Genomic DNA, 25,480 nt, shown 5'->3' with positions numbered 1-25,480 from the left:
CTAAAAATTAAGAAGAGAAAAATAATCAGATTCGATTAACCACTTTTATAAATATAATAATTTTAAAAAAGACAAAAATATATACATATAAATTGATTGATTCTCATTTTCAGGATCGAGAAATCGTGAGAAGTATGCAGGTGGACTCCAGTCGAAACTCGCAGTCGGATGATGATGAGAGGAGACAAAAAAAAAAAAAGCTAAGTCTATTTCGTTTGAAATTTTTTCCGCCAAAGAGTAACCAGAACGAAATCCGATAACGCAAAATTACGTCGTGTGAAAATGTTCGAGTTGTGATTTAACTGGTATTGATCAACCATTTCCGTTTTGGCAGGAATTGCCATCCAACTATTTCTCAAACAGCTCGGTTGAAGAGAGAAAAACGAGGGCCGCACACTGAAGGGCAATAACACCGACAAAAATCCATTTAATGTGGAGGAAATTGAAAACGAAGAGGTTTTATCTTCTCCACCTTTGTCGAATAGAAATTCCTACAGATTTTTTCAATTGGGTTAGAACTATTTCCGTCAATTTCAACATTATAATACATTTCCGTTTGATTAATTAACTTCTTATCTTTTTCTTTCGTCATCCTTCAAATTTCACAGCTTTTATAATTTATTACTTTAACTATATCTAAATTTAACAGAAATTAAAAAGGAAAAAAAAATGTAATATACGATATATTCCGGCCATTATTTTGCTGGAAAATGATTCAGAAATTACTATTTAAAAATACATTATTGAAGAATTTATCCAGAACTCACTGTATTATAAGTGCAATTTTTAAGAAGGTGGGCCACAGGAGAATTGCTTGCAACATCACCATCCCATGTACTACTAGTAGTTCGCTAATCAGATAATGGGAGAGATGGTAAAATAAAAAAAAAATATCCCTTCGGGTCATCCATTAAAATACCATTAACAATTGGAGATAACAGAAGTGTTCAGGTATCTAGAGATTTGAAGAAATCTTGCGAAGAAAACAGGTTTTTATTCAAAAAAACCCCACCGTGATTGATCGGAAGATGGAATATCCGGGATCAACTGATAAATAAATGCGATTGTCAACTTAGATCATTAACGAAAGAGAAAAAGTAGACCACAAAAAAATCTTATTAATCGGAACTGTTTTATATCACAAAAATAAAGAAAAGAAAGGAAATAAATCATTCCAAATCCCCGATTACAGAATCTTAAATTCGTTTTTGATTATTAAAAAAATATCAAATTTTCTGATATCCACTTTACAAAAATTTCAGTTAAAAAATTATTACTATTATATGAAGCAATTTTTAAATATTACAGAAGAGTAATCTTTCATTGAAAATAAAAATCTCGTGAATTCAGAATTTTACAATATATTAATAAAAATCTGAGTAGTTTCGTATGTTGGAAAGCCCAAAGTAAATATTAAATTATTCAGTTACTACTAGACATAAAAGAGCATTGCGTCTTCTCTAATTTCATTCCTTTCTATTATTCGCAGAATTAATGTTGACAAGAGCCAAGTTTAAAGTTTCGCAAGGGAAATTTAAAAGAATCAATTTATCTAAATTTAATGAAAGTGCGGAGATGACCGTTATCTGTACAAAGTTCAGACATAAACCGACATCATTTACTTAACTATATACTTTGAAGAGACTGGGAAGATAGCTAAAAATGCTAAGAATTATGCTGCCATTCAAAACACAAAGGGAATCAAATGTCGCCATTTGAATCATCCAAATATTACACTATAGACATATAATGTAGTAACCACAATCAATGCATGTTTATGTTGTCGCAGCAGGTCGTGTGAATGAAATAACTCATTGAATGAAGGGTATTTTTTTGTATTCCCGTCCTCACCCACTCAGCGTATCTTTCCAGGTGGGAAGTATACCCATTGTCCATACCCCCAGCTGTGCTCTAAGAACTTCCGGTGTTCTTCGTGACTCCGGTGAACTAGATATACAAAGACCCCAAGGGATTAAGATAGAAACAGGGAAAAAAAACTGGAGTAGGAGATAGTCTTCTCTCGACTGCATCCAATCAAAAAACTTTCTGCTACGACAATTTTATATAAAATATAACAAGATTTCTGAACCGCTCAAAATTACGGTAATTTGTTCGTGCAGGAATGAATAGAACTCAAGTCTCTATTCTGTTATAAACATATAATTCATTTCTTATTTTCTGCGACTCGATTAATTTTCTCTTAAAATTTATAACAAATATTTAAGTTTGAAGATGGCAAAAGGCCAAATTCAACACAATAAATAGCAGCCAAGTAGAAGAGGAGAATGTGCTTCTCATACATCCTGTAGAGAATTCTCAGTAGGGAATTGCTAAAATTTTAAACAATAAAAATTCTCAAACTATTTCAAACCTGCCCGATATTTTTTTTTTTTTTTATTAATTATTTTCAAATTTTTAACCCGAATAATTAATTATACAAAAGTTAAAAATTATTTCAGAAATGAAAATATTTCAAATCATTAATTATTAATCCTTGAAAAGTTATTGCGTTAAATATATGTGTTTCTTCCTTCAAAATGTTTAACTTTAATGGTAATATATATATGACAAAAATATCCAATTTACTGAAATAGCTATTTATTTATATTGGAAAAGAAAAATTTTAAGAAAACAGCAGCAAAAAATTCGTATTGAGTAGCTTTAGAAGTTATGTGGTGAAGTATTATCGATATTGAACAAGTTGACTTTTCAAACACGTTTCGAGTCAAGAACTGAAAATGGGAAAGAATGAAAAAAAAACTATATAAGAAAAAAAAAACAGTAAGTTGTTGGCACAGTCCCCGAAGGCCAGTCCAAAGATGGTTGTTAACTGACAATGCACCCAAAAACTGACTTAGTAAGTAAATCGATCAATAAAAGTCTAAAAGAAACTTTACACTTGTCTGTAAAACAATATAGAAAAATAGAATTTTGTAGGATCAACAATATCTCAAGAATTTTAAGCTCCATTTGGTCGGGAGCAGAAGTCTACTACAATATCTTGTGCCTACTGGCAAAATATCGAATTACATTTACATTTTAAAATTAAAACTGCTTATTTGAAATTATGTTTTAAAAATCGTCTCTCGAAACCACTCGATTAAAACATTCTGAATTTTTTTAAAAAATATATATTTATAAATAAAAACAGAATGGAAAAGTTTCGGAATGGAATTTTGGAGGAAAAAAAGTATCTAAAAGTTCCGAAACTTGATGCTTTTACCAAAAAAGAAAAGCAACTTCTACTTTTAAAGAGAAATTCTGAATTCAATCCCGTGATATTTTTGGATACAATATTTCTTATGAATTCATTAGATATATTTTCTTCACTTCCCCCAAAAAAGTGAAATAAAGTTTTACAAAAAAAAAACGAAATTATTAAATAAATAATTTAAAATATTTAACTTACAACTCTTTAGTTTAAAAAGGAGCAAAGTTTTTGTGTTGTGTATTTATTTTGAAAAAAACAAATTGATTCGAAGGAAACTGAAGGAAAGAGAAAATCGGTTTTGCTTCCTATAATGAAGTAATTTTGAATAAAAGATTAAAAAAAATGATATATTATGAAAAATTTTCAATCAGAATCCACATGAATATCATTAATATATATAATAACATATTAAACGCGTTGCTAAATTTATTATTTAAAATTCGTATGCTCGATACTTGATATTATATTACGTAGCTTATATAAATATGAAGGACTGAATACAGAAAATATGTAGAAAAAATTATAAAAATAAACTAATTATGTGTAAAATATAATAAATTCGTTGATTACGATAATGTGATATTAACGAGTATGGTTCGTAAATATACGCTAGAAATATATCAATTAAAATTTATTAAATTTAGTTTTCATTACTAAAAAATACATTATTTGATTTTTAAACTAGCATATTTCAATACTAATAACGTGCGTTGAAAGTTTTCTGTTATGCAGTTCACAAAACTAATATCGACTGGTAAAATGTAAAAGTAATTGAAAGCCATCATCACACTATTACATAGAAAAAAGAACATTCCTATGTAATAGTGTGATGTAGAAAACAGTATTTTCCGTCAATACTAGAAAACAATATATATATATTTTTTCTTATATTAAAAAAATTATTTCTTATATAGAGTATATTGAAATTTATTTTCTTATACTTGTATATTAAAAAGTTGCTTATCTAAAATATTGCTTGATGTAGTCCATTTTCGAATCAGAACACCAAAATTATGTATTTTATAGATGCGATTAAATAATTATTACTGTATTATCGTCGAATTATAATCGATAAATTAAATGTATCGTCATCATGCAATCAGCATTCAAATTTAGTAATAGTTACATTTTGAATAATTTACGTTAACCTTCGTAAGAATTTAACATTGTCCTGAAAGTTATCAACTTCTCGCTGTTATTTTATGATCCCTCTTTTAAAAAAAGACAATAAGAGACGGTCTGTACGCAACCAATTTCTTCTATGATTATACTGTAATAAACTACAAAGTAAGCTCTATTATTTAAGAATAAATTATATTTTCTTTTGGCTTATAAAAAACAATGAATCTTTGAATTTAATCTGAAAGACCGAAGAAGAAAAAAAAACATGAAACAATAGCACAGTCTATAAAGAAGCTGAATAAAACATTATACTTTTATTTAGTTGGGTAGTATCAACAAACTTGCTAATTTTCTTCCTACCGAACAAATAAGATATTAGAAATTTAATTTCTATTTAGAACATGATCGCTAGTAAATTACAAAGTAGGCTGTAGGCTATATGTTATTTAATTTCCGTTAATCATCATATTTACGTTACTTTTAATATAATTGCAAATAATTATAGGTTAACATGTTGCTATTTAATATATTTATTTTAGACATATATATTTAAGCTAATTTCGAAAAGTCATGTAATAGAATACTATTATATTTAATATTATTTAGGCTTATATGTGTGTAATATAATGTGTGTGCACATTATATTACACACTTTCACTACACATACAAGACATAAGGAAGAATTTTTATATAGCCTATACAATATAAACGCAATAATTCAAAATTATTGTAACATATATATATAGATTATTATATATTATTATAGAAATAATATAAAAGAAGATATTATATATTAAAATAATTTTGAACTAAAATCTATTAACGTTTTAAAAATAACATTTAATAATATCGTTTTAATAACAAACCGCATTTTTTAAATAAATAAAAAATTGTTTCTTATCTCACTGTTTACTGTAAAAACAATAACGAAATAGTCGAAAGTAAGTGCTTTAATGTTGATTTTACAAGTATTTTTACAGACCTCCTGCATTGTGACACCGTTAAGTTGGCTTCACATTAAAGCATTTAAATATCAAATGCCTGCCTATACGAACAGTTTTGATCAAAACAAGTCTATAAAATAAACAATATCTAAACGCGCCGAAAATAACTTTTCTATTTCATTTTTTTATGAAAATTCATTCGATTGAAACATTAGTCAATTTTATTTTAAAATTATATCATTAAAATATACCAAGGATAAAAGCAGAACCAATTTGTTTGAAATATTCTATATTTATTGTATTTGATTTTATTTGTATTAAATAAATACGGAAATAAGAAGCGACCGTGTTCTTTTTATTTTATTTCTTTCTTTCTTCCCTTCCCAATGAATGTTAACGAAAAAGATTGAGAAACATAATACCGAATATCATATATTTGATATTAAATTTCTAAACAGTGCAACTCATTCATATATATATAATATATATGAGAGAGAAATTGAGAGATTCTTATAATCGTATCTGTGTAAAGATACGAATCTATAAGATAAGATCTTTCATAAGATTAAAGAAAATTATCAATTTTTGAAACGAAATAATCTAGCCTTTGGATTTAAACTGAAAATATTTAACATATGATATAAACATTATTATTTTATTATTATTATTATAAAATCATAATCTCTTAAAATTTTCAAAATATCTAAAGACTAAAAATATTAAAAAGAAGAAGAAATGCATATTGTTGATTTAAAAATAAATAAATAAACCAGCACCGAGTTGCTCAACTTTCCCGGCAACATTTAAAATTTTGGCGGCGCCATTTGTTTCATATTTTATTTAGCCATTTTTTTTTGCCATTTTACAATAGTTAAAAATATATTATAAAGCTTGATTTTGAGCATAGGGATGGGTTTTATTAAAACAAAAAATTATAAATGCTAATAACGATTAAAATCGTCATTAAGTCCGACTCTACTGGAGATACACACGATCCCAATTATCTCCTCACTCTCCGATCTTTAACCACCAAAATTTAATAGCATCAATTCCCCTAACAAACAAACCTTCCTGAAAAATTTCAGAAATTTTCGACAAAAAGCATAGGAGTTATTAAGCTTTAAACAGGATGCCACATACATTTACATCCATACATACAAAATTACCCTGAATTTTTTTGCATTTCTCGACGTTTCAAGGTGTCCTAAGTCCAAAAATGTAAAAATCTGGGGGATCATTATTTGTCGGATCGCCATACTTTCTCTCTGTATAACAGTCGAGAAAATAAAAATAATTGGAATTTGCGAATTACTGTATTATTTATTATTATATATATCGCAAAAAGTATCCTAAGACCATATTTTCAAGTTTTCATTACAATCGGTTCATACGTAGATAACAGTTTGAAGTTATCATATACCTACTCTGTATATTATTAAAATAGCTGCTTATATCTAAATGTTAATTATAAGCATAATTATCATTGATATATTTTAGGTTCGCCAATGGCAAATATCGTAGGATCGTTATTATAAATTCAATAAACTTGGAAATTCGGTATATGTTATAATAATTATCGTAATATTTATTCTGTAGCCATATATAAATTATACGATGACTGTTAAAGATAATTAACTTATATCTATGAAAAACTATAATATTTTTAATGCTTATTTCTTTTTATCCATACATTACAACAAATAAACGTATACAGGAATAAATATTTCATTCAATGTTATAACAGTTTTAAAATATTTTACAATATTTTAAGCTTAATTTGATTAGGCTATACAGAATTAAAATAGCAGATAAAATAATAAATCAGCGAACTTTTTAATTTACAAACAGAGAAAACGACACACATTGTCATTCATTATAAATTTCCGCATTTCTTTGTTGATAACCATTCCAAAATGCGAAAATGTCGTAATATCGATTTATAAATTGATTTTATTTGCGAACCAAAATACATTTAGTTGACAAGTTATGGGGTAGATAATTTGTTGTTTTATTGTACAGTATGTAGCACAGTCCAGCTGGAGGGTGGCCAAATTTCGGCGCTACAATGGAACGGCAAAAGACTTAGATGTTCAACTTTTACTTGATACCTTTTCTAATCAATATTAAATCAAAATACATTTATGTAGATCGATTTGCAAAATGCCACAACGAAATTAAATAAATTTATTCCTACTTGATTCACATATTTATTATATCGCAATTTATGAAAGAAAAGTAATACATTTTTCGAGCGTTTTACATAGAAAATTTACGGAAAATTTACAATTTAAAATAATCTTTTATATATCTGTTTAATTTATAAATTAATGCACCATATTAATTATGCATTAATTAATTTATTTTTTTTCAAAATATTCAAAATATTAATACAAATGATGATTTTAAATAATCAAAAATCTTAATACATATAGGACCATTCGAAATACTAAATTAGTTTTGTTTACGTTGAATACTGAGTTCTCTCTTCTTACCATACACTTTTCATTAAACATTTAAATATAAGCAAAAAATCATTAAAATTTCAGCCGACTTCAATAATCTTTAATTTCTAAACGAGCAATTCTCCATTGTGACATCGTCACAATGCCAGGCAGCAATTTTTGATCATATTTTTAATACTTTTTCAATTTAAAATATATGCTCTCCACCTCAAATTAGTACTGGATTTCCCCTGTACATCATACTTTTCCGTCAGCAATAGAATCGTGCAGGTCATCTATGTAACTCCTTTCAGGGGAAAATTTTTAAATTAAAATAACATGACTTATATAGTTAATCGGGGCCTTCTACCCCTAGTCTTTCCACATTTCCGCTCGGATTTCATATATCTAACTCCCTTCTCGAGATTAAGGAACGATAGACAGACGGGCGGACGAACGGACTAACCACAGTAGGAAATTATAGATCTACAATTTTTTCAAATTGCAGCCCAATAACTTACAACAAAATTCATCGCGCAAATCATCAGTTTTCGTGATGATTAGATGTTAATTGAAGTTTAATCATTTTTGTTTCTTGCAAATTACTGTTTTTAAATTATTATATTATTATATTTAAATAATATTTAACATAATATTTCTCTATATTAATATAGCATTTAAAAAAATAATGTTTCAATTAAATACTCGATAAATTAGATTTTTTTCTTTTATTTCTAAGATTTCTTATAGAAATTACACAAAAATACACACCACAACGTACTATACAATCTGTAAAATTATCAATTTCCTACATGTAAACTCGGTAATCAGTTACAGAATCTAATTTTGATTTTGCTAGTAATTTAACTGTTTTTTTTTAAACTTTAATTACATATAAATCTAAAATACGTTGTAAACATATCTTTTCGAAAGACGCTGGAACATTAGAAAAATGAAAAGACAAAATATTGCAGACAACAGTAACAGACAATAAGAGCTGCCGTTTTACTATAGCTGCTATATAAAAAGAAGATCTACACCATTCTACCAATAAATGCAATTAATTAGTCACGAGTAGATGAAACTACTCGTAATCAGTGTAACTATTTTAAATTTATTTGCCCAATATAAAGCTCGATGATTAATTTTGAAAACGGAATAAATCATTTTAAATTTTTTTCAAATTTCTTGTAAAAACGTCTGGGCCTCTTCATTTAATCCTTACCAAATTTGGTGCAAGAATGTTGAGCCCCTAAAATTATCCTGAAAATTCGAAGTATTCGTCTGAAACGATTTGCGAGTTATTCATCAAACAGAAGCGGGCAGTTGCTGGATAATTAAGTATTTTAAAAATATCATTAAATAAATAAATGTTTAATAATGAAGATTCAAAATTTTAAACTGGCAGCATTATACATACAATACATAACTATCTCAAGAAAAAATTGTCTTCAAAAATGTGTAAATAACTACAAAAGTTTAACAATTTTATACTATGGTATATTATATATATATAATTTGTGGTATTATGAAATATTCCAGCTAAAAATGATCTCATTTAATTACTTTGGTAGTCTAAACTCCGTTGATTATAACAGGCTATATACTAGTATATAGGGCATTTAGTCTAAGAAATCGCTGTATTGAGTTTTATAAAAATCATACAAGTTGATGACAAATGCATTTCAAAGGAATTCATGAAATGTAATCATCTCATAAAAATTTCTAAAAAATTTTAGAATGTTAATATTTCATTTAAGAAAACTCTCTAATACTGGCTTCAGTTTCCTCTTAATGTATAACTATGGACTATATAAACATTGTATCTTATCCTCACTAATTATACGTAAATATTAATGAAATAGTTTTCAATTATTACAATTTTAAATAATATATATATATATTTTTAAATATAATTGCATTGTGTTATTGTGAACAGAAATAAATATCTAAAATAATGTTTCTTAAATAGAATAATAATGATCTATTGCAAAACTTATTTCATAAAACTGAACTTATAAACTTTTTAATGAAAAAAATTTTACACTTTTATACAGATTAAAGAATATTAAAAAAAGATTCTGTTTAATATTTTTTTATTATAAAGAAGAATATTCTTTAATATAAAGAATCGATTTTTTCAAACTTAAAAATATATAAAATATTCGAAATATAAAAATGCAAATTTAGCATTTCCTTACTTCAAATTTCGTGGCTTTTGATAATTCAATGTAAAAGAAAATTTTAAAATGTTAAATATTCTGTCAACTCAATTTTTCAGAATGTATTCGTTAATTTCTATATTATACAGATTAATCACGAGTATATAGCTAAAGTGGATAGACTATAGACATGGAAACATGTATTAAAATACTGCTTTCTACAGTTGGCACTGAAATATACATATAAATGATTTATTATAGGATCCAATCAAGTATTTCGAGTATTTAACCAAATTTCCTCTCAAATTCCTATTTGATGTGGACGTTTGTATTCGGTGAATTTTAATAAGGATCTTATATCAGAAGTTCTTAGATCGATATTGCCAATTAAACTAAGTATTATTAAAAATTTTAATGAATGATATTGTTTTATTAAAATTGATTTTTAGAGAAACGAATCGAAACATTCTGATTGATCCAAACAGAAATAGCTCCTAGTACTCAGGAATTTTTATGAAAACGTTTTAAATAAATCAAGATATACGATTTATATGTTTGTATGATTATTAGATCTGATATGCAAAAATATATACGAGACGTTCTAAATTTTGTATATTTTTATTTATTTCAAAACGAAGATTTCAGTTGTAATTGAATCAAAAATATTTACGAAAATTCATTGTAATTTTTAGTAAATTACTTTCATTTGTGCTAGACATTTATTAGTGAAATTCATTTGATGATTTATTCATTTTATTTGTAAAATTGCTTCGTCAAGTTATTTCGAATAATCTAAGTAGTTAATTTTTATTTTGATTAAATATAATCTCTGTAGTATCGGAGGAAAAGCAGTAGCCAACACCTACATATAAACAGGGTGAAAAAGAAAAAGGATGAAAATCTAAGATTTTCCCATATTTTATAATTTATTTATGTAACAAACATTATAAAGCCGATTATTAAAGCGTACAAGATAATGCTTCTCAATCGCTTCTAATTTATGGTCCTTCTCGTCCTACAGATAGAGCGACATTCAAGAGATCACGAACCACGTGTTAAAAGCAACAATATGCAAATACATAGGTCTACCGTATTAAGAAATGAACGCTAAGAAAAAAAAAATTATTTTTATGTTTTTGTGTTAATTGATAAATCTATAGATTTTCCGTAAAGAACTTAAAAACAATTTGATTTTGTAATACAACGAGTAAGATGGATTTCATATCCTAAAAAATGGTCTGTTATTTCATAAAGAATCTGTATGTATACATTATATTCCTTTGCTCAAAAAAGTCTGGCCTTATTATATCAAATTCTCTTAAAGAAAATCAAGGCAAAATGTCTATTTTATATACACTGATCTATTTTATGGGAAACATTATATACTCCATTTCGCATACATAAGTTCGCATTGTGTAAAATGGCGTTCCTATCAAAACTTCACCGTAAAACTCTTTTATATTCAAAGAATTTCTACGAAACTTTAAACATAAATTTTACAAAAGTTTTTTAAAAATGTACAAAATGACCTCTTTATATTCTTGCGCTATCCTAATTGTCGTCACTTGGAAGAACTTTGGGTTTCCACTTAACATTGATTGCAATAAAAATGTATTTTCTTACGTACATTATGCTTATTGGATGTATCACCCAGAAATTCATGATGCAATAGTGTCAGACACATATTTCTTATACATAGAGCGTAAATAGAAAATTACAAAATTTCCACTTTGAGAGATATTAGTTAAATAATATAACAGTTTGTTTATTAAAAACTTAATGGTTTGAAGGAAATTCCTCCATTTACATAAATCTTCCATTTTTTACACATTATACTAAGGTAAATTATACTTTTTAAACTCAAACGAACAAAATGAAAAATTTTTAAATAGAAACGAATAATTGCATACAAATGAAATAAAATGGACCACAAAATATTAAACGAATAGCAAACGTAGTTTTCCCTCATTAACGCATCACATTACTAAAATGTCACGCAAAACCAGAATAATAAATTTGCTTAAATCCTGCCGGATGCATATCGTAGATTTATCAAAAGACAAACAAACATCAGTTTGCTTAACTTGCATTGGATTAATGCAACGTTACTCCTCTTTTCGCCGTTCTTTGTGTTTGTTTTAAGAGTTTTCATTCGTTTTTGTATTAGTTAAAAATGTAAGATATAATCCAAACATTAACTTCAAGTTTAAACAACAATGAATAAAGGAAAAATATTATTTAGAACAAACTTTAGCTAGACAATATTGCGAAGAACGAAATAACACATTAGTCGAATTGTTTCTGCATTCTGCAAACGCCCTAGAAGCCAGCGGCATGTCCAGATCAGCACTGCAGGTGTAGAGGCCCATCAGAAAATGTTTATCAGATCTCACTCGGTATCTTCGTGGTGAAATCTATGGAAAAGAAAGCTGCAAAAAGCTATTTCCAAACATACGATATTGGTAGATTAGAAATGTTGAACATAAATGAATAAAAATTTCAAAAGGAGAAAGATTTCTAGATACACGCTATTTTATTAATAAAGTTGTCAATTTATTTGTATTATTAAAAATACTTTAGAATTTGTTGAGAAAAAATGTTGAAAATATCGAGCAATTTTTAGAAAACTTCCTCGTAGGAAGACATCAGCACTATTTTACTTTTCAAGCCTCGGGCAGAAGTATTCTCAAACCGCCAACACATAAAGCAGGGTAGAAACTAACTAAGCACGCACTAGCCCCAGGTAAACATTCCTCACTCATAATAAATTTACGCCGGCAACGGTAAGAGTCAAAGGTGACTTTACACTCGAGTCTGAGCTAACTAATGAGAGACTTTCGGTAGAACGGGTCCAGCAGAAATTGACGGTTCAATGTCATCCCGGCGCCAACACTTTTGCACGGACGGGTCCAGGTGTGAGATTCCTCTCCCAGGTGGTGGAGTGGGGATGGGTTTCATTCTCCACACCTTGTCGTTAAAATATAGACAGTTGGTGGACAGCAGTTACAACTCGTAATTATCTCTATAAAATGCTCTTTTTTTGTTCTGTTCTGGCCATTTTCCTGTGTGATATGCCGAAAAAATTTCAGATTAGTACTAAAAACACCTTTTTCAAACTTTAATGTTTCACAGACTAAATTTTAGTGACAACGAAATAAATCTCTTTCCATCTTTTCAGAACACTAAACTCTTAAAATTAACGATGTCTCGAAATTTTTTTGTACTTTTTAGTATTACAGACAGATTTATTTATTGTTGATAGAATTTAAGGACCACAAACAATTCAAATCCCGAGAGATGAGGCCACCTGTCCAAAGAGATCACTAACAATACCTCCAATGTGATGTTGCAGGTGTCATAAAAGCGACTTAGCTGTCACAGATGGGAATTAGTCAAGGGATCGATACGGACCAGATATCCGGAGCAACCTCGGTTTCGTCGACAACTTGATCTGGTTGGGACAACAGAGATTGGCTGCATCCGGTAAATCCAAGATTACAAACTGAAGCACGTTAAGATCGAATTTCGGTACAGGTGCTCGGATGAGATGAAGGATTATTCAACTTAGAGTTTTTACCGCCCCTTTTTTTCTTCGCTCCATGATGTTAACGGAATCAGTCAAGATAAAATCAATTAACTAAAGCAAAGCGTATCTAAGTAAGCAGATGCAATGACACGAGCTCATTCACCATGTCAGTTTGAAACAATATAAATTAATGAGCGAAATCAAAACTTGACATCAGCGAAATCAACATGAAAGCGATGGTTTGTTATCAAATCATTAATCTTCCATTCAGTTAGGATATTCAACACTCGTTCACCATCCAGAGAATTTTAAGTAGCCTCGTCTAAAAAAATTATCATAATAATCATCACAAACATCTTTCTCATTTCAAAAATAAGGCAGGCAATAACATCAAAAGAAAAAGCATTCCAGCAATAAAACTAGCCGTATTTTCAGTTTAAATATCGTAAACGAAAACGTATCTATAATACATACTTTCAAAACATTTATTTTATCAGAGAATGTAAGACTAGATAAAGTTTAAAGAACTTTTTCAAGTGTTGTTACTCCATCAACCTCCTAACCCACACAGAAGGCAGAACAGACATCTGTGCAAGACAAACCACTTCAGAGCTGAATGTTGAGAGGAAACTCGAGTTCGTTTTCTATTTCTTATCATAACGTATTTTTCTTTTCTTATCCCACTTGGCATTTCATAAACCTATTACGAAAGCGGCGTTCAGAAATTATTTTCTTCGAGCGATCGCGATCTTCTTCGATTGAGATATAAACTGGTTTTACAAACCAAAATCGATAGCGACAAAAATTTCTTAAATTATTAAAAAGCAATCAAGATTAAAATTTTAAATATTACATTAATAACGTTTTATATTATGAAAAAATGTTCGAGAGAGAGGAGGAGAAAGGAAAAAAAACTTGTAAACGGAAATTAATTGAATGTAAGACATTGCAAAAACTTCCACTAATTAAATTTCAAATTGAATAACGTAAAAATTGTTTAAAATGAAATGAAAAGGTTATTAATCGATACAAAAAAATACTACTTACACACATTTTTCAATAGAAAATTATTTCAATTAAAATATTTTATTATTTTAATATTGTGTACATAATTGAAAAATACAGAAATATATTCTCTGGAGTTTAAATTTAAATTAAATAATAAAATAAGATGGAAAATACTAAATTACTGTACATTAAACTATATTAATGGGCATTTTTGTTAAACAGTATTTTAAATTTATGTATATAGATATATAGTTAATGGCGCTAATAAAATGTATTAAAAAGTGAAGTTTTAAATACGAATAATAGGTGTCATTAATTTAAATACTTGCCGTGGCTATAATAAATATATTTTAATGTTTATCATCAAATACTTCTATAAACAGCAATAAAGATATCTTGTAATTAGCTTAATATATAAAAGTTTTAAAAAGAAATTTATTAATCTTCATAAAGGCTATAAATTGACACGTTTTATATAAAGACAGAAGGAAATCTGTTTCTCGAAAATTTTATATATTTGATCATCGCAATAGAACATAATGACAATTGTTCATTTTACAAATTAAATACAATGAATTTTATTCTTAACTAAATAAAATTATGTTAATTTTTAAAATAATTTACCAAATGAAGACAAGGAGATAATTTAATTAAATTGTTTAAATCTTTTTAAATATTTTCATCTTTTGCAAAAAGACGAATTAAAGATGCTGATTATATTTGATAAACTTTCCACGGAGGGTTTTTATTTATTGTTTTATCATTGAATTTAAAGTCTTGAGAAATTGTTCTAATAAACTGTTTATTAAATTTCGTAATCATTCAACTAAATAATTAACTTATCTGTAAATGCCGTGAATGTGATAAATATTTTTCATTTAATTCTTAATATTTAAAACATTTCTTTAATAATGTCGTCTTTTAAAAATTAATCTTTAAAAACGAACATTAAAAGTCGTGCGTACAATAAAAGTAATTCGTTTTTCTCAAACAATTTTTATTCTTTACTTATTTATGGAATACATTAAGTACATTAAACATTGTTATATTTTTTACATCTACCTTCATTAATTCATTAATGCAATTAAGGCATTCAAATATTATTAAAATCTTATTTAAAATATTTTGTATTTTACATAAAAACTTTCTCAATATTGATATTTTTCTACATTTTATTTTAAATATTTAAGAAAAAAAAACTATATGTAGCCTATATCGAAAATTTTCTAGAAAGTAAATCTATGCAGATCAGTACATGTAAGATTTGTGAAGTAATTTATGCTGAAAAAATTTTATGAATACTTTTACATAGTTTTCAAGCTAAATTTAACTCCGCATGGAAGTTATCAATTGTTATCCTCCGGAAAGGAAAAATTTCTATAATAATCCTTTTGCATATTTTATATGTATATATCGATTATATTTATTTTACATCTTACTTTTACTATCAGAAACAATAGATACGAGAAAAACAGAGTAAAAATATCAAAGATGAACACAGATACCTGCTAAATTTACATTTATTTCGCATTAATTCATTCCATTTATCACGATATCGATGATATAATTGTTGATTTTAGTAGAAATCTTCCTGTAATGAATACGACCTAAATGTTAATTATATTAAATCTCTTTTAATGTAATGCTAACGCTATTAACGACACCGAAAATTGATTTATTAAGCAAGCATTGTTTAAAATTTCTCTTACAGTTACTAAGGATTTGTTTTTTTCTTTTATGATTATCGACTTTGTCAACCGAGAGTGGATGTATCTGTGAGTGTAAATGTATAAAATTGCACGAATTTTTGAGGGATAGTGTCGTAGTTATTCAATAAAAAAGCCAGTATATGGAAAATAGAAAGCATATTTCGTAGTCTTTCAATAATACTTTACGTAAACAAAAAATTTCAATATTTAATAGGGAAAAAAATTCGCTACTATAATGTATTAATTTTCTCACAATTTCTTAAATATATAATGAACGCGGAATGATAAAAGAACGTTCGGATTTTAATTTTCTAAACGTTTTAATAACTCAACTAAATTAATAAATTTTTAAAAAATTAATTAAGTTTCAAGTAATTAATCATGATACACCAAAAATTAACATACGCAAACTTTGAAGAATTATATATACAGAAGAAACCGAATTAATTTTTATCCGACAATTAATAAAGAAAGAAAGAAAAGAAAATTATTAATTTCCTTGTCGTATTAAGATTTAATCAGTCTTATAAAAAAGGCAAGACACGGATAATATACGAACGAACGAAGAAAGAAATTTAAATATAAACTTGAAAATGCATTCTGCCATTGCAAATTCTTTCTGATAACTTACTTTGGTATTCTTTCTCTTAGCAATAATTCTTCCTATTTTAATAAACGTCCAATTTCTCGGAAAATTTACGAGTAATTTCCATTTGTATTAGAAATTTATCTTCTGCGAATCAATCATAAAATTATGAAAAATGTCATTAATGATTCATGGTTATCAGTTTTCCCTTTATTCGCCTTTTCAATTCAAATTACTATAAAAGTATAAATCTAAAAAGCTATAATCTCCCTTAAGACAAAAAGATAAACTAAAAATAATCAAAAGAAATGACATCATATAAATGCATATTCGTATATTATTTTTCTAATGCTAAAACAGTGCGAAAGAAAGAAGAATTAAAAATTCAGTCACCGCATGCATCCATTCAGGAAATATTAAACATTAAAAATGATTTATTGAGAATTTACCTGAAAATTGGGAAGAAATATCATCAAAATGAGTTATATCGCATCCGATACTGAGCAACAACTCGGTTCGATCAAGGATGTAAGATAGTAATCGACTGGAAAAGCCGCATACCACAAACATCCAATTCTTGTCTGAAGTTTCGGACAGATCATTATTAATTATGGCCATTATGATCTAAATTCCTTTCTGGTACGTAATTTCGGAATTGGTCCATTAAATGATGATGTGAAAAATTTATATTAAAATCCGAATAAGACAACACACTGTTTGTCCTCTATTGCATATTAACAGATGACAAAGAGGGGATAGCCTAGGCGCTCGGTAACAAGATGGTAATGAAATGAAAACAAAGTATTAATAGGTGTCTATCTGAGCTTATGATTGAATAACAAATTTTGTTATAACTAAGTTGCCTCGAGCCTAACTTCATTAATTAAAGACTGCAATATAATGAGGGAAAGCAACTTTGAAAATGTTATCATCGATCGAAACCGACCACTTTACAATAGATAATTTGATGAGTTTCTATGGTGTGAACTTAATTAAATATTATAATTACTCTTTCCTTACTTTTAAATAAGTTTTCCGTCTTTTAACAACCAAATTTTATACTTTTTTCCCCTTAATTTATTTATTATAACGGCCTATAAATTATACGTGGCGACATCTATTGTTTAAAATATCAATAATTACATAAAGTTTTCTTTATATCAAGCGCAGGATACCGAAAACCACTCACGACACGATTCCTATGCAAAGTTTATAAAATTCTTAGCTTATTCAAAGTTAATTGATTCCATAATAAGGCGCCATAGAGTCTCGACGGCTTCCCACATTCTTTTAAATATTTAGACACCCACACAAAGATAAAATCCTGTAAAAGAATGACAGAAAAGACCGCCGATATAGATTTCGATAAGAAAAATATATTAAATTTCTTACTAATTGCGAAATCTCACGCTACAACAAATTTGATACCGAGCAGAACAAAGACCCTTTTCAAATTAACAAACTTTATTGATCAGCTTAATAAATGCAAAAGTAACAAAGTTAAATATAGTCCCTAATACGAATTTTCTCAAGTATAAATTTTCTCTCCTTTCTATCTAGGAATTAAGCTTAGAGCTTAATTACATCTCGACCATTGATTGATTTCTTATAGCAAACGTTAACTGTTGGAGTAGAGTAGTCTCTTTGATGGGCTGCACGAACATTGGCTTTAGAAACTGAATTAATGGAAGTTGAAGGTTTAGATTTAGAAATAAAAAAAAAGTAAATAAATAAATAAGCACTGTACATAAATAACAGTAAACTATCGCACTCATTGTACATTTCCTTATTGAAGTAAACTGGTCTTGGTATCTCAGATAAATGAGGCTATTATACATTTATTTTTGCTCTAAATTATTTTAGACCGCTAAACAAATTGTATACAAAGTAAAACGGAATTTTCTAAGTTAGTAGCTTTCAATTCCGAACCGTTGGATACATTTTTTAAAATATATATATAATAAGGAACTTGAAAACAATGAGAAATATCAGCATATTTTTTTCTTTTCTTTTCTTTCGTTCGTCGATTTCATGCAAGCAGAAATAAATTATTTCGAAAGGAAAAAAAAATGAGTAAAATTATCAGAAAAACGCGATTATCGGAGGAAAATTCTATCTAATGTAATTTGTGGCTACAATTTATGAGTAGCTGTCAAGTTAGTAAATATGACAAGCGAAAAAAATCAACTTTTTCTAATTACGATTGAACATGGTGAAAGAGTTTCAAAAAGTTTTTAAGAACATTTAGTTGTTGATATAATTTTAATTAATTACGAAACAACTTTTTCCACTTTTTTCAATTTTGATTTGACACCTGTAGATGATCGCCTCACCTTTTTGTATCCATTAAAATCGAATATTTAATGAGAAAAAAACAGATGCATTTTGTAAAATGTTTAAGAAATTTTCCGATATATACATGCTAATACTTAACAATCATCTTATTAAGAAGCGGTTATTTACAACTAAGTACACCACGTCGTAAAAGATAAGTCTTATTTACGATAAGTATTTTGCTCTTATCTTTGCACGACAGTCTCGTTCTTAGTTAATATTTTACTGATTAACAAAAACGTAAAACTTTTTTATTATATATATATTTAAAAAAAAAAGAATTTTGGAAAGCATGCACGATATATAGAATATATACCAGAAAACACCTGTCAAAGATTTTAAGAGGGGGGACAGTTTGATCGATGGACAGAACTTACCTGAAAACTCGAAAATTTAGAACATCTCAAGTTGTTAAGTGCAGGTTAACGAAAGACTTGCAAGCTAACAACATCGAACGAACCGCCAGGACTTTGCAGGGGCAGAAGGTGTCAGCGAGACAGGCGCCCTCTGTATACGAATATGGTCAACCGTAGACCAGACTACATACAGCAGCTTCTCAGGTATCAACCAATCACATTGCAGCATTATCTGTTTCCCGAAAACATACCACTTCGTTCGACTGCTCTCCTCACTTTTTATTTCTATTATATTCACCTAAAATGTAGCTAGAGGCAAGAATGCCTGTATACAAGTTAGGATGGGTCGATTGTTTGCTGGGGTAGAAACCAGCGCACAGGTGAGTCGGGCAGGTTATACAAATTTCCTTTTGCCCCCGGGCTAAGTGGATAAGTGTATTTCTCTTACTAATCACCAGAGGGCACTTAAATACCACTAGTCGATAAATATTAAATAAATAGCCTGGGGTTTACATTAAACTGTACTTAATGACCCATTTATAGTGTAAAGGATGAATAAAATGGAATTAGAAATGGTTGCGATTATTTTTTGAATGATAGAAAAAGTTCCATTCAGTATTTAATGAATTTTTTCCAACTCTTTCTTCTTTTTACCTTTCAATTGCGTTTCGAAAACATATTGATTTGACTTGATTTTTTTCCTCTATAAAACAATTTTTTCCTTTCATATTCCAGAAATGAATATTCTTGATGTTATAATAATTGCAGGCAATTGAAAGAAAAAACAATAATTGAATGAAAAGAATATAATTACCTTTCTTAACTTCTTTTTAACAAAAAAGCGGAAAGCGGAACTTTAACTAGCGTTTAGCTTTTATTTATTTTTTATTTTAAATTTTGCTTTAGAATATAAAACATCGTCAAATGTGAATTTTAGCTGCTCGAGAAGCTTTGAATTACGTTGATATTATTATATAAATGAAAAATTTAGCTTTCGGTAGAGAAAGAAATGCAACATTAAATAATAGAAATAGTGGACAGGTGCCATCTAACAAATAATATTTCATCAAGATGACTGGATCTGGATGGCGAAGCGAAAGATACAGAAACTTCATAACAGAAAGGTGATGAGAGTCACGTGCGAATGTCATTGTGTCTACTCAGAGAAGTTCGGCCAAAAGATGATGTTCCCATTATCTCTCGATAACGTCTACTAATAATTTGTCACGTGGTCCCATTCACTACGAAAGACCCCCCTAGACATTAGTTAATCTGCTAAGACGATCGCTAGGAACGGGGAATTCAATGGATCTCACCATGATTAAATTGTTTATCTGCCAGTTATTATTATTATTTTTTCTTTCGGACTTCTTCTAGTCTTATGAACTATTTATAAACTACGAAACTTATCGTTGCTAAGCATCATTTGTTACCAGAAATAAAATAGAAGCAATATTCTTAAAATTCATTATTCGAGCATATAAGTTTATATGAAAAAAGAATCTGTTTTATTAAATTATTTAAAAGTGGAATATCATTATACATCTTATTATATTATGTTTTATCCATTATCTTGAAATGCAGACTTTTATATTGGATGATTTTAAATAAATAGTTGGGAGCAATAATAAATTCTCCTTTGTACTTTGTAAATTGAAAGAATAATTTAGCTTTCTTGGTTTAATGGAACTTTTTTGAGTGGATCCGTTTCATTTGTAATTTGTTTAGAATTTTTTTAAGGCAATAATTATCGGCGAGAACATAAATGTCACAATCCATTAGCCAATTAAAAAGTCAAAAGTTTCGAGTTTCTGCAAGATTACTTATTCAATTGATTCTCCATTATTACCCATAAGATTAATTTCAATAAATCGATATTCTTTCTTCAATTACCATACAGATATAATTTGTTGGATCAACTTTTGAATTTTTCACAATTTTCTACTTAACAATACTTAAATTAAAGTTTTAAAATAGAAAAAAAAGAGCCTTTTTTTAGCATCAAATTGAAAAATTTATTAATTATCAATAACGAAATTTTTATTGTCCGAAAGCTATCGATATGAAAATGAGTGGCTCCATCTATTGGATGTATATTGTTAATCTTTAAAAAATTGTATGGCCCACCATCTCTTAAACCAGCTTGTTTCGGTCATAAATTTATTATAACTTTCTAGTCTCTTGCTCTTCTCCAATTTTCTCTCTTTTTTTTTCTTTCCAGCTACTGGTTAAGACAAAGATATAAGAAATACCCAGTTGTTCGGTTAAAGTAACCAAGATTTAAAATGAAATTTTCATGGACTTTCTGTTTTGTTTCCTTAAAGTTTACTGCTATTTTAATATTTAATATGTAGGATAGAATAGTAAAGCATTTAACTACAAAAAGAAGAAGAAAAAAAAAAGCGTTTAGTATTTTCTAAAATATTTGAAACATTCATTATATTTTAAAATGGCAAAGTGATTACTTTATATAAAAAAAAAACATAATAATAGCAATGTATCGAATAAAATAATAAAATTCAATATAATAGAATATTTTATTTATGGTATTTTATACTTGAGGCTATTTATAAAACTCGTAAAATTTAATTTGAAATTATTCCAAAGTGTATGTCGGATCAACAATAACAAAATGTTGCAATTTCTTTACGTGATCTGCGAAAGAATTTGTTCTAAATTTTTATTTTTATTTACTGTATCCATTTTTTACAGAAATGATTTTTTGCAAATAGCCTGATTTTTTAAAATTAAAACTGTAATTTTATTATCCGAATCATCTAGAGTTCAGCATTCTAATAACGTTACACACATTTTTTAAAATATGTTTTTCTGTATACTAAAATCTATGTAATGTACTCATCTTAAAATAGTATATATATATATATATATATATATATATATATATATTCGATATACTGTACCTATTCTAAAATAAATCATGTTATTATAGACTCGTATTTTCGAGTATCGATCATTGCTATGGATTTCTATTGCACACCTCCTTGGAATATTTATTATACGATATTCTTAATGTATTAAACATTCTATAGATACAGTATAAATATATAACTATAACAAAAATTACTTCAAACTCTAAGAAGTAAGAAAGCTTTAAGAATTATATCATTAACTTCTATTTAAATTGGATAACATGTTTATAATTCACCATTTATTATAAATATCGTAAAAATTCGAATAAGAAAGTTGTTCGGATACTTTATTTTAAGAAATATTAGTTGCGTATAGTGTTTAAAAATACAGTATATTTTCTTTGGTCTATTTACTGTTATATATTTGTATAACTCATACCGTTATATAGTTTGTCAGATTTGAAATAAATATATTTCATAATTTAGCTACAGTTTCTTCTTTATTTCATATTTTAACTCGTAAAGATGTGGCTCTGTTCAAAGACGAAGTATTTCATCACAGAATTGCTCGATAAATGTTATAAGACCCTTGTCTTTTTATTTATTTTAAATAAAACTATTAGAATAATTTGTACCTGTAAATGGGTAAAAGCAAAATTCAGCGTGAAATCTCTAAACTGATAACAATTTTCTAAATTGTTTATCAAGCCATTAAATTAATGTATAATATTTTAACATGACCTCAATCCAATCCTCAAATGTTATATTTTCTACGTTGTACGTCTGGAATAAATCCATAATATATAAATCAATTTTTTAAATGTATTCTGTATATGAAAATATAACTGCAAATTACTTCTTCATAAATATATCACCTTTGCTTTTCAAAAAAAATGAAAATGATACCATATTGTTTTAGAAATGAGAAAAAAAACACTTTCACTATTCTAATTCTTATTGCAGTGCACTCGAAATAAAGATAGATGTTTGCTTTCCTCTCCCGAGAAACCATCTATTGTGCCTTACAATGACTATCCCAAAAGCTAAACCATTTCAAAAAATTTTCCTAACAATGATTGATAGATAAGCCACGCAAATAGAATAAAATTTATATTGCCGAAATTTGATTATTAAATTTCGTATAGATATAAAAATTTCTTTGGCGTTGGATATCTTGTGTTAAGTATTTAAATAAGGAATAAGATATGCACGGTTAAATAGCAAAAAGGGAATAAAGTTTAAGAGATAAAAACGTGGAATATTTCTCTTATAAAAATATCTAAAAAGATTTACTAGAAATTTTTCTTCGATAGAAACGAACGGTAACTATATTCGAAAATTGCAATTTTGTCAGACCGAATCGTTCAAAAAACACCGCCGATGTCTTGTTCTGGGATAAAGACTTGGGATTCCCCCCTTCCTTTCGCTTCAAACGCTTTCTTTTCGTCTCCATAATTCTTCCTTTCTTGATTGTTGCAAACGTTTTTACACATTGGAAATGTTCGATGCTGTCAAAGTCTTTGTTCGAACAAATTGCAAAAAATTCCTTACAAAGCACAACAATAAATAACAAAAGAAAAAATATGAATCGAATCGAATTAAAGCGAAAAAGTTTATTTCCTTCTTTTTTACTTGTAACTGTAATTAAATTAATACTACATTAAGAACAAGTTTAATTCTTTATTTTTTCTAAACGTAAATCTATAACAAAACTTGCAAAAATTACTTTAAAATATGCATTTTCACTACGTATAATTACAAACTTTTGTATTACGATTTGATTTTTAATAAATTCAATTTTAAAATATTTTAATTGTCCGATGATAATATTAAAGCTGAAAAATTGAAGCAATTATTTAAAAAATAAATTTATTCGTCGTTCCTAATTGAAAATAATTATGTGAATTGTTCGCTTTGTAATATCCTGTATACCAGATCTAAATACTGCATATTTTAATGAAATTATGTGGCTGGAAGATAAACCGAAACATTTTATTAATAAATTATATTTTGACCTTCTAAATAGAAAAGGAATTTTATCGATAAAAACAAAAATTTTTTTATTAATGTGAAATTTTTCAAAAGTGATTTTTTATGTGATTATCGATTATAGCAATTGAATAATAATAGAGATTTTAAAATAAACACATCCCAGACATACCTTTTCTTTGATTTCGATGAATTAGTGATCTGAAAATCAAAAACAATTAGTAATTATTATTTTACACGATGTTTTATTTGAATAAAATATATTTATAACACAATAAAACGTTCGCTTTCAAAACATATTTTCAGAGATACTTAATATACATTTTACTGAGCGTAATATGTAAATAGTAAGTTATATTTAAATATTCGAGCGACAGTATGGAAGTTCTTAAGGCATTTTTAACAGTTATAAAACTTTTACACGTTAATTAAAAGATTTAAATCAGAAAAGAAATAATTCCTCAATCAAACACGAGATGGCGATATCATTCACTTTTTTTTCTGTAGGAAGATTGAAATTCCTTCGTATAAAAAACGCATTAATATAAATTTTACATATTTCGTATATAACAGCGACCTCAATCTCTGTAAAGTTGCGAAATGTAAGATATAAATTGAAATATTTAAAGACTTAATATAAATATTTGAGATCAGTAAAAGCCATTTATATAATAAAGGAGTAAGTGGAATTGACAATTATTAATTTTTGTTTAATTCACCAATTAGTTCTATTTCACTTAACTAATTCTGATTGGAATATATTTAATTAGTCAATTACTTTCGTGCGGCAAAAGAGAAGATAAGAAAAGTAGTCATTAAGATAAGTAAAGCGAGCAAAAGAGCGCGAGAATAAAAACAAACCGAAAGAAATGTTTAAAAAAGAATATTGAATGAACGGAATGGAGCGGCAATGCTAATTTTTGAAGAATCAACACATGAATAGTTTTACGGCGCTTGTTATTCACAGGCAATCCATTCTTTCCCACATACTTCATGCTTGGATGTATCACAGATCGGCAGAAACCTGGACGATTTCACTCACTACTCGAGCGTCGGGGATAGTTATTTAGTGGCGTGACGTCACACAGTTTGTCCCAAACCGCCCACAAAATTCAAACCACGCCTCCTACAACAATCCACAGGATAGCGGTTGGATAATAACGCCATCTATGGAGCGTCAGAGGCGGCATAAAGTTTCCCACGGTGTAAAATTTCCATCACC

General features: G+C 27.7%; 1 protein-coding gene across 2 annotated transcripts in view; it reads right to left on the bottom strand.

The window, feature by feature from the left end:
• Positions 1 to 19,600, bottom strand: part of LOC136978733 (thrombospondin type-1 domain-containing protein 7A-like) — a 127,167-nt gene extending 107,567 nt beyond the window's left edge. For both annotated transcript variants that reach the window (XM_067274529.1, XM_067274528.1), the window contains exon 1: positions 19,421 to 19,600. The gene's annotated coding sequence lies outside the window, so the exon portion shown is untranslated. The remainder of the gene's footprint in view (positions 1 to 19,420) is intronic.
• Between the last annotated feature and the right edge of the window lie 5,880 nt (positions 19,601 to 25,480).

This window comes from Centruroides vittatus, unplaced genomic scaffold (genome assembly GCF_030686945.1).
Source record: "Centruroides vittatus isolate TY-2023 unplaced genomic scaffold, ASM3068694v2 contig_549, whole genome shotgun sequence".
Lineage (NCBI taxonomy): Eukaryota > Metazoa > Arthropoda > Arachnida > Scorpiones > Buthidae > Centruroides > Centruroides vittatus.
The sequence above is the reverse complement of the archived record's forward strand: the minus strand, read 5'-3'. Positions and strand labels throughout refer to the sequence as shown.